Source organism: Desmodus rotundus, chromosome 5, assembly GCF_022682495.2.
Source record: "Desmodus rotundus isolate HL8 chromosome 5, HLdesRot8A.1, whole genome shotgun sequence".
Classification (NCBI taxonomy): Eukaryota; Metazoa; Chordata; class Mammalia; order Chiroptera; family Phyllostomidae; genus Desmodus; species Desmodus rotundus.
This window is the reverse complement of record NC_071391.1, coordinates 132,531,268-132,543,247: the sequence shown is the minus strand read 5'-3', so window position 1 is coordinate 132,543,247 and position 11,980 is coordinate 132,531,268. Positions and strand designations below refer to the sequence as shown.

Sequence of the window (11,980 nt, the reverse complement as noted above, 5' to 3'; positions counted from 1 at the left end):
CCTTCATTAGAGAAACCGGGGGGAGAGCTATCCAAAACCACCTTTAAACAGGTCAGATTTACAGGCGAAATTTGGGGTGTTGCCCTTCTTTGGATGGTAGTGAGTTCTGTGGCAGAGACAAGGGGCTACTTCTTGCATCCACCGGGACCCAGAACAATGCAATGCGAATGCTTCTCATTGATGGCGCAGGGTACAGACCACCATGGGAATGGTTCAGAGCCACTCACATTGACACTCACTATTTCTATGATTTCTCTCCTGGTATGAAATCCAGAAAAAAAAGAAATTATAATTGTAATACTCTTGGAAGCTTCAAAGATTGTGTGGAAGAGGATATATGATGTGTTCCCTGGGATTGAAAGGCAAGTTAGTGGTTCTTCACACAGACTTCCTGACTTCACAGAAAGTGGTAAGGGAAGATCTGCTTCCCCAAGGATAATCCTGGGAAATGCCTGCCCAGGAATACACCTTTGGTGACACGCATGAAGATGGACAATAATCCTGTGACCAAACCCTTATTTCAGTTTTTCAGCAGGTCAAATAACTGGGAAAATGAGACAGAGATAGATCTTCACATACCTGTGATCCTTATAGAGCTACAAGGGAGCGTTCTTAGTTACAGGGATGGAAGGTTCCTATTAGGTTTTCTGGTGAAAGTATGAAACTACAATTGCTGGATGTCATCCCCCAATGTGCCAATCTTCTTGAACACCAAGCCCACTCTTGAAGCACCCCCACCTCTATTATTCCCACTCCCATCAGACTGGCTTCTGCTGCTGGGGGGATTCTCATACCACAGTTAGTAGGGAAGCAACCCCCAGCTCAACAACCTCTTTCACAATCACTGGCCCTGTTGCCTTTTCTCAAACTCATTATTCACGCAGCATTACTGAGACACCACTAGATGCAGGCGTTATCCTAGACCTGGATGGAAACAACAGTGAACAAGAGAGGCAAGTCCCAGCCCCTGTGGAATTTAGAGTCTAATGGGGGGGAGGTGAGATAAATAGATATAAGTGAGTGAGGAAAAAAAAATGAACAGGAGCATTTATCAAGTAGCAAAAGATGCTGCAAAGAAAATCAGATAGGGTACTAGGCTAGACAGTGACAAGGGAAAGGCTATGAAAGACAAAGGAGCTTTTGAGTGCAGGGGCCAGGCCACCTGTGTTCATATCCTGGCTATGCCAACTCATTAGTGTGTGACCTTAGGGGAGCTGTGTCACTTCCTTGCACCTCAATTTCCTTGCCTTTGAAATGGGAGTAATAATAATGCATGCCTCACAGGGTGGTTTTGAGGGTTAAATAAATTAATAAGCACTTTCCATAAGTGCATAGAACAGTGCCTGGTATTGAGAGCTTAGCAAATATTGGCTGCTGGTCCACTACTTCCATTACCATTCTCATGATTACTTACATTGGGTGGTGAAGAGAGAGACCTAGGAGGTGGCATTTGAGCTGAAACCTAAACGTGAGTAAGAAAGCAGAGGAGGAAAGATATGGGGGAAGATTATTCCAGACTGACAAAAAAGCCACAATGGGAAAGAGCCTGGGAGGTTCCTAGGGTTGGAAGAAAGGGCGGTGTGACAGGTCATGGAGGTTGGGGATAGTGGCGAGGAATGAAGTCAAAGTGGTGAGTAGGGCCCAATCAAGTGGGGGCTCATAAAAACATGGAGTGCCTCTTTGTTTTGTAAGTAACTGAAAAGTTTGCTCATCCAAATGGACTTTAGCAGGCTGCCGTCCCCACGAAGGCAACCCAAGCATAACACAATCACCAGCAGGTGGGTACAGCTCTGCCTCTTACTAACGATCATAAAACCCTAGATCGGTGGTCAGGGGACTCTGCTGTGGTCCCTACTGGTTAAGCAACGGAAAACAAGTGACTTCATTTCTCTACATTCGTTTCTCAATCTGCAAAATAAAACAGATTGAATTAGAGATCCTTTCCAATTTGCGATTGTATATCCCTGTTCTTGCATTTCTGCTAGATTTGAAAACAGATCTAGGGCAGTAGAGTTACTGCATACTTTATATAAAGCTATATTCTTTCTTTCTTTATTCTCTTTATGCATCTATTAATTAGAAAATAATGATCTTCTCAAGTTATATTGCCAGGTAAAAGTAAAAATAACCACCAAAATCTGTTTTCTCTAAGACCCTAATTTTGTAAGAAAACCTTACCTTTTGGTAAATACAAGATCTGACTGGAAGACTTCGTACTCCTTCCTGTGTGCAATTAACAGCAAACACCTTGTCATAAACATTTTTGAAAGGTCAGAGATGGCAACAATTTGCTAAAGAGATAAATAGTCAAATAAAACACTGCCCTGGTAATTCCTGGCCTTCAAAGAACGGCATAAATCTGATCAATAATGAGACACACAAAAGGGATTGTGGGATAAAGGGCGGGTCCAATTTGAGATATTAAAAACTTGCCTAAGTCATTTTTTTCCTCCAACACATCTTGTGTTGCAGCAGGTACTGAAGCCATTAATGGTAAATTCATACTTACAAGGCTGAAAAATAAGATTCTGATGATGAAACAAAAGATTGCTTTAGATTGAAGAAGTAAATAATAGTAAGAATAAGGACTTTGCAAAAGCCAAGGTAAGAACGTTTTCCCTCTGTAATAAATCAACTATTGAGCTCGAATTCTGAATGTTACTTTCAATTGTATTTCTTGACTTTTGTCCTTATCCTAGCACAAATCACAAGAGTTCAAAGGATGCTAATTTATTCCTAAAATGTATGTATTTATTTTAAGTGTGCCTAAGAAAGAGCATGTTTTATTTATATTCCTATTTATTGCTGCTGTCTTAAGAATAAATTTAAGTTTTTTTACATTGAAAAGGTAAGTTTCTTTTGTAAATTTTTCATTGTAAATTTTAATTTTTTAATGAAGGCTTTCACTTCCAGTTCTACAGAAGATTTTGTATTCCTGGCAAAAGTATGTTATCACTTAAACATTGATTATCTATTGTCTGCTCATATTAAGAAGCCTCTCTTGTCACTTAATGTTTACTAAATAATCAATAAAAATCCAACTGAAACCAGAATAAACTCAAATAACTGGGCTGAAATTCAAAGAAAATTGAGACCATATCCACTTTAGAAGGTCAGCCTTTGTGAGAACTCCTTTCTGCCTAACAGAGCTAATTTATCTTTTTTAATGCCATCAAATTTAATAATGGACGACATGTCTTATAGCTTCAGTGATGCAGCAACTTGTCGATAACACAGGGAATTTAGAAACCAATTCATCAATTCATGATTTTTTAATTGGACCATGGATGGTTAATTTTAAGTCATTAGACTCTCCAATAATAAAACCCTAGAAAGAGAGAGTTAATTAATACAGAATTGGGCAGCTCTCCCCTGTCTCTTCAATGAGAACTCAGAGTTCCTCTTCTGCCCCAATAACAGGTGGCACTTTTCAACTGTGAGCACTTTTAGGGCAGGTTGGGGATTAGCTGCGTGGAGTGAGAGAAAGTGAAGGAGAAAAAAAAAGAGGGGCCTATATATAAGTGTCTATAATTATATATTTGGGTTATTTATACTTATATTTGTATTTATTTTATACATTTTACACATTTACTTACATATAAATATATATTTTGTTATAATGTATGTTCACTTCACAAATGCCTCTCTTCCAGACACCACCCACAGTTTCCCTTACTTCTTTATTCAGATGGGAGGTAGGATGGTGAAAAGATTTTCCCATGTCTCAGTTTTGCACTTATTGGTAAGGTTACACCCCTGCTCACATATTTGTGTATTGATATTCTATTATCCATTGAATGTCTTCCCTGGAAGGGACCTCAGTGGTGATCTGGTCTACTTCACTCTTCACACTTGGGGAACCAGAGGCTCAGGGACATTAAGAGACCTGTCCAGGGTCACACAGCCAGTGAGAAACAGAGTCGGCCATCCTCCGGACGCCCACACCCAGCAAGCAGTCTCCTCGGCCACACCTCTCTGTCTCCTCTGCCCAGTAATGTATCTTCTGACACTCACAACAGAGAAATTAATGAGTCTGCAAGTTAAAGATTCGTCTTAAACAAATTGGTTCATTATTATTTAATCGAGAAGGCTTCAGAGCAATAAAAGCCTTGCTTACCAAAACTAGATAAGCAGCTCAAGAAACATTGAGCTCAAGAAATGGAAAAATTGTCACAAGTCAATACAGGCTGCCTTCCTGTTTGATAAATGCCACCCAATAGCTTCAGAAGTATCAGAAACTAATGGTGTCCCGGCCCTCTGTAGGCACACATTAATGGGATCAGGAGCATAAAATATAAACAATAATGTACATATTGATTATTCTGGACACTTGAAGCCCAACAAACATTTGAAAGGTCAGTCATTCTGCTTGCATCAAATTACAGTTAAGTCATTTGCTTGAAGCTGGAAGCTTGGCTCTCCATGTAAATTTAGCTCGTGACCTATATAAACTTAATCACTCCATACCTCTGTTAGCTCCCTTAGGTTGTCTGGCATGAAAAACATACAGTAAGTGCTTAACCCCATAAAGCATATACAAATAAACAACAGCATACACACAACCAGGAAGGATATTGTGTGGGTGAAATCTGGTCTATTGGCTGAATAAATATCATAAAACAGCATCTTACTCTGACAGAACATATTCAAAGGTTCCTGTAGGTCAGTTATTACATGAGCTTACAAATGAAAATGTATGCTTTCAGGATGTTTCAAAAAATCCAAGTTTAGGAAATGCAATGTCATAATTATTTTTACTTTTACCTAAAAATTAATATTTAGTTTGACCAGGTCACATGCTAATTTAGGCAATTTTTTCTACAATGAAAGATTTACTCCTTTTCAGAGCTCCTCTAAAACAAAAGTTTAATATTTGAAGGCTGTGTGGATTCTGTGTAAAGGAGCCGTCCCTTTGCTAGCACTTTCACACCCAAAGGCACCTCTCCTCCAGAGACGGGCTTCCAGCTAGAAGCTTGCTGGTGCTCCTACATCCGGACAAACTAGATAGTAGGAGACAGTTCACAATCCCACAGCCTCAGTTCCTTTCCTAGAGTGAGAGGTCCCTCTGTGGAGTCAATATTCCCTTGCTAACTTTTAAAAAGGGGAAGAGGGACTTTGATAGGTTGAAAGAAAGACTTGCAATTTATGGCCCCTTTATGAGAACAGACAAGAATTGGAAGTATTCCCCCTCTCCTTTGACAGGGGCTCCAATTATCCTAAGCATGGAGAGCTCCCCCATTTGCTGCTAAGGATCATTGTCAGGGTAAGAACCAAGCTTTCAGAAATGTCTCCTACTGAATAGGAGGATGGGGGGTAGGGGGACTGAAGCAGGACAATGCTGTCTGTAGGAGGCCTTGCAGAAGAACTTACCCCATTTCCTCTGGCAGAGATACTGCTCTATCTGTAGAAGAGTGGAAATATACTTGTCTTTAGGCTGACAGTTTTAACCCTAAGTATACTCAACTATTCCCTCTGAGTCAGGTCACCAGATTTGCTCTCAGACATTTTACATTATATGAATCTTTCACACTGATTCATCCCAGATTCTACCAGCTAAAGCCAGCCATTTTGAAAATCATGTTTCCTTACTGATGAATCATACCAGTTTTAAAAACACTTTTTAAACTCATATTACATTCATTAGTAATTGATAACCATTGTAAAGTCATATATTTGTGGTTTAAATTAAAATACAATAATTCCAATAATACAGCAGAATTAAAAATTCCAGTGGAAAATAATGATTTATTTGGGAGTCAAATGACCTGATTTTTTTTATCCTTACCCAATGATATTTTTTCATTGCTTTTGGAGAGAGAGGAAGGGAGAGAGAGAAATATCAATGTGACAGAGAAACATCGATTGGTTGCCTCCCAGACATGCCTAGGCCAAGGATCCTACTTGCCCTGACCCAGGATCTTACATGTCTGGACCAGGGATCGAACTGGCAACCTGGGCATGTGCCCTGACCGGGAACCGAACCCACAAGCTTTCAGTGATGGGGCAACACTCCAACCACCTGAGTCACACTGGCCAGAGCCAAATGACCTGATTTTAATGTTAAAGATATTATTTTATAGCTTCCTCATAAAATAATTATCTATAAAAGAGATTATTCTATTTTGAAATATACATAAAACCGTAAATGAACCAAAGGAATTAATAAATATCAGTTTAACAAAAATCCAATTATTATACTTGGTTGAAAAGGGACAAATATTTCAAAGACTGACCTTTTGCTTCCTGCTTAAAGCAGATGCACTGTGACTGAAGTTCCCAAGTGTACGTTGTATTCCATTGAAGTAAAAAGCTCGCATCATTGTGCTCCTGCTATTTAGATTTTAAAGGACTCCAAAAACCTGAGTAGCTTTAACATCTTTTATCATAGTCAAAACTCAACTAAATCAATCATACTAATATTTTGAGGGAAGAAAATTCGGGATTTACATTTTTGATAAATAAGTTATATTCTGAAATTCAGGCCATAACTTCATTTTATTCTAAAGATACTGGATGCTAAAAAAAAAAAGGCAGCAGCTTTTAATTGCAAACACTATTTTAGTATTCAAGGTGTATCTTTTACTGAGTAAACTTTTAATCACAAAGATCTGCTGGCTAAGCATGCCCTAAAAAGTAGTTCTCTGTATTTCAAAAACTATTTTCTGCACTTTAACTTTTAAACCAAGACTTTGATGATCAATGAACAAGAAAACTTTTAATTTGAGACACAAAATAAAGAAACCCTACTTCCCCCCACTGCTTATAATAAACTCAAAGAATGCTAACACATCTGAAAATGCAGGCTCATAATGACACTTAAGGACAGAGCCCCTTAAACTATTAAACTGGCATAACTGCAGAATTCTACCAAGGAGATCTTCAGATCAAAAATAAATAATAAAAGTATATTTATCATATTTTTTTGAATGTTTCCTCAAAAGCTATGCTAATTTTTCAAAGCCCAGGTCTAACGAGCAAACAGACTACTTTTTCTCTACTCCCAGACTCATTTTTCTTTCTTGTTGAAGACACATCACAGGACCCAAGGCTGTGTACCTCCAAGTACTCATCATGACCTTTCAGTTTCAGAAAAATGAAACTAGGTTATCGGTGTCACCTGAGTTTCAAAGGACCATTCTCTGCCACAGTACCTAAATGCAGAGGATTTCTTTTTGACATGAGGCTTGTGGTGATGTGAAAGAGAAAGGGAGTCCCTACTGGGACTGTGAACATCGTCACATTTGTGAGACCAACTGCCACACTCCTACTTTCCTTGTTCCCCGACAAGACCTGTCCCAGCCCTCTCTACTGGGAAGCCTTTGACAGCAATTGCAAACAACATATGCCAGCAGGAACATGTAAGAACAGGTGCTAGAGCCCCCCAGGGGAAGCCTGCATGCAGAGAAAGGCCTTCCTCGGGGCATCCCTGGAACATCCCACTTCAGAGATGCCCTCTTGCCCTCTGCCATTGCAGGATCATGCGTCTTTTCATGCAGCACAGGTTTGGAAAGATTTGTGACGATGCATTATGGCTGCTAAGTTGCTGCTGCTAAATTTTCTTGGGCAGCTTTTGGTGGCTTTGGTGGAATCTCCAACAATATATAAAAAGGATGGAAAAGGTTAGTCACTGGTTTCTGTTCGGATAAGGGCAGTGGTAATAATGAAAGGCTAGAACCTTTCCCTGGTACTCCATGATTCTGGGTTACTGCTTTCCACTTCCTACCATAGCTCAGGAAAGTGGACATTGCTAAGTTCAGGGGATCTCCAGCACTGGACAGAGACGTACCAGATAACACTTCCTGCACAAACAGGACAGGAATAGTCACGTGCTCCAGCATATTAGACCCCATGTCAGGAAAATCTGGCCCACTACTATTAATCCTTAATCTTTTCATTTATTAAACTCACTTTGTGGTCAGGGCACTCTGCACCATGGAGACAGTCACCTGTGCAAGTGAACAACCACACAGATGGCTGCTATGGCCTATTTCTCAAAGTGTGGCCCATGAGCCAGCAGCAGCAGGTGTCACCTGGGAGCTTGTTACAATGCAAAATCCCAGGTCTACCCCAGACCTACTGCACAGAATTTAAGGAGCCGCGCAGGTGATTCACATGCAGATTCAAGTCTGAGAAGCACTACACTACTGCTTCTGACAGCAGCTCCGTGCTCAGGGTTCAGCGAGGAAGATGCTGCCCTACACCAGTGAAGTGATTCACTGCTCTGAGAGCATTTGGGTGCATTCTCTAAGCTTCAGACTCCTCCCAAATATGGGCAAGAATCAATATTATAGCTGAGAACACCAAAGTCACGCGGCAGATGATTGGTGGTAGGAGGACTCAAACTCAGAACTCCTGAATCCTACACTCTATCCTTTCTGCTGCCTCAGTTGGTCCCTAAGGAATGGCTGGCTCCTACACATCTGGCCGTGAGATCTTTTCTTCCCACCGGCATTATTCGTATAGTAGAAAGAAAACTTCCAATCTTCATTCTGCATTGCTCACCCCATGACCTTGAACACATCAACTTTTTTAAAAAATAGGTTGTCAGCCAAAGAAAACAAAAGATATTTATAAAATAAGGTGAGTAAACTAAAAATAGAAAAGCAAGGCCATGGTTTACTAATAAGTAATGATACTACAAAAACATTCAAATTTGCATTTAATTTATAATCTAATTTCTGAAAATATATTCTAAGAAAATACTGCCAAGAAAGAAAATATTGTATGCACAAAAATGACCATTGGATGTTATATGTAAACTAGAGAAAAACTGAAAAACAACCAAAATGCTCTATGCTGAGAATATGGCTAATTATGAAATATTTAGCTATTTTAAATGATATTCATCAAGACTTGGCAACAACATGAAAAATTCTGGTATAATGTTAAGAGAAAATTCAGGTTACAAAATTATAATACATTATGATTCCAACTATGTAAAGATAGGTACACTTCTCAAAAAAAAATAGAAAACATTTGTGAAAACTAATCATAGTCTGTCAAGATAAATTGGTTATATATGATTGTTTTCCAAACTTTCAATAGTTATTATTTTTTAATTATTTTTAAAAAGTAAATATTATGAAACTAAAATTAAAACAAATGTAATAGCCATGAGACCTAACATAGCAAATATATATTAAATCTGGCTTTGAATTCCATGGATAATAATAACAAAAATAAACAATTTCTTATGTTTAATTGGCTTGTTCACCTGTATGGTTCCATGCAAAGGTCACAAAGAGAGATAGAAACTAAAGCGGGGGAGCAGGGGGACACTCCACTTTTCTGTCAAGATGGGGACAAAAACAACTCCCCGATGATGGTGGCCTTTACACGCCGTCACCACACAAGGCTGCCCGCCTTACGCAATGGTACAAATTCAGGTGGCACCCCCCAACAACCCTGAAGCAGTATGTTTTTCAGGACACACGTGCTAAGCAAGAGAAATCTGTGTCACATTGAAGGTCTAGGGACCAGGAGAAGTAGAAACTGGACCCGATCCTGTCACTTCTCGGGCCTCAGCTGCCCCATCAGTATAAAGGGGCCGTGTGTTAGTACTGCTCACCCAACGAGCAGGTCAGCTCCTCCCAGCCAAGGAGCTACTCTCTTCCAGCCAATCCTTTTCCCACATTCCTGCTAAAGTGGTCATCTCAAAATCCAATTAAATCATGTCACCACATTACCGTGCTGCTTCAAATAATCCTTTTGTTTCTCAAGGCTCTTAGGATAAAGCCCAATTGTCCCTCGCACAGTCCTCACTGCCTTGCAAGGTCCGGCCCTCCCGTCACTCTCCACTGCACATTGCACGCGGCCCTCACACTAGCCTGTGAGCCCTTTGGCTTCGCCCAAGCCACTCCCTCTGCCCCGGGATCTCTCTCCTCTCTGCCCTTCCCCAGCGCCCCTCAGTTCAGTCATAACTTCCCCAGAGCACCTAGCAGACCTGTCCGGCAGAAAAGCGCACATTTCATAGTTTCATGTCTTTATTCCTCAGGCTTCTTACAGAAGTTATAATTTTGTATTTCTGTGATTCTGCAACTAATGTCTCTGTTATGTCCCCCAACCTACTAAAATGCAGCCTCCACGAATGCAAGGGCTTTTTTTTAGTCTCCCCAATTGTTAGCACATGACAGGGCCTTGAGAAATCTTTGTTGAATGACTGAATGAACACTATCCACCCTCTCCCATCCCCAGATTACCACAGAGCCGTGTAACTAGCAGATGCTCAATGAATCCAGTGGACTTGAGTTGACTGCAAACATAACAATAAATATGACATTTAGATCCTTTCCCGCACCCCAAAAAAGAAAAGTTATTATGCCAGATCAACTAAGAAAGTAAGAAAGTCAATACAAAAGAATATTTTGTAAATTCTAAATTACAGTGTAAATATAAGGATCCACCTCCACCCTTTTTAGAAACAGCTACAGTATAAATATATACAGAAGATACAAAATACAGAGTGTAATTGTTACTGGCAGACTATAGAGAAAATTAGTAAGTTAAATTCTCTGGAAGGATCTAAACACAGTCAAATCCCATTGAAATATGACTTTTTTTTTTTTCAACCAAGGTTTGGATAACTATAGAGTAGACTTGTCTGAGTCTCAGTTTCTTCATCGCTAATGAAAGGATCCAGGAAAAATCCTTAACATCCCTCAAACTCTGAGACTCTGAGGTCATGGCAATGGAAAGCATAACACTGAAAATCCAGAAAGTCTACACATGCACGATGCAAAGCAAGTCTAGTCCATGGACGCGGACCAGCCCTCAGTAAAACCCTGAGGAAACCCAAGGTTGTCTCCCTGGTCTACACCCCTTCTCCATCTGCAGGTGCCTCCCTCCTGCTCACCTCTGCCTCTTTTTGCTCTCTGAATAATTGGCAGCATGGTTAATTTAAGTCCATGTGCTCCTTCTCCCTTGAGTATTTGCCTTTGAATCTTCTTTTTCAATGTGGTGAACGTTCTTTCCTGACCTTAGGAGAAAAGATTTCAGGCATTAACACACTGGTGGAAGAAGTGTTTGCAGAGCAGGGACCCTGTCTGCCAACAAAGCCTGCTTCCTTCCTCAGCTTCTAAATGAGATCAGCACCTCTTAGGACAAAGTGCAGGTGAGGCAAGAAGCTCAGAGAAGGTGCAAAGCCCCAATTCAAATATTACCCCTTCTGAGTTCAATCAAATTCATTCATGCATATGTTCACAAAAGTCTATATGGCTAAAATCTCTCCCAAAACTAAGGCACAACAATACATTCTTGTAATATTAGAAACTGTTTGTTATTAATTAACTCAAATTGACATTGCAAAAATAAATAATTTCTTGGTCACTTTAAACAATAAAATCACCTTCTGGGTATACAATTTATTTAAATTATTTTACATAAAATATTTTAAGCATTTACATGGAGGGCTCTCAAATCTCTGCAAAATGTACATTTACATTTAGCAAAATGAAATGTAAAAAAGCAGAGTTACATAAATAAAATCATCAATTACTTAAAATACTTTATGGTATCTTCTTAACAATGATATTATCCATTAGACAAGAAATAATTATAATGTTATAATTAAATAATAATATGCTATAATATAGTATATTCAGTACACATAGTATATATTGCATTATCTTGACATCTAGTATCTTAAATAACTATATTTCAGCATTTGGGAAAATTGGGAGAAAAAATAGGTAAAATAAAGAATAAGTCAGAAAAAAGCACAAAATTTAACTGAAAGTTAAAACTTGTAATAATTTTACTATAAGAGGCTTTATTTTTTTCAACTTTTAAATTCTAAACTATTATTATAATTCTGTGTTTATGAAACTTCTAAGTTTCAGAATGAACTGTGTATACTAGAAATCATATTCAAATATAAGATTTTAAATACATACCTAAAAGTTTAAATGTAACACAAAATAAATTCATACTTCTAAAAACATGTAGCATTCTGATAGCACTTACTCAAAAGCAATGTCATTTC

At 39.0% G+C, this 11,980-nt stretch overlaps 1 long non-coding RNA gene across 1 annotated transcript in view; it reads left to right on the top strand.

Annotated features, from left to right (window-relative positions):
• The first annotated feature begins 2,465 nt into the window (after positions 1-2,465).
• The window catches only part of LOC123478967 (uncharacterized), a 31,187-nt gene continuing 21,672 nt past the window's right edge, over positions 2,466-11,980 (top strand). The window contains exon 1 of the long non-coding RNA XR_008426981.1: positions 2,466-2,604. This is a non-coding gene — a long non-coding RNA (uncharacterized lncRNA). The remainder of the gene's footprint in view (positions 2,605-11,980) is intronic.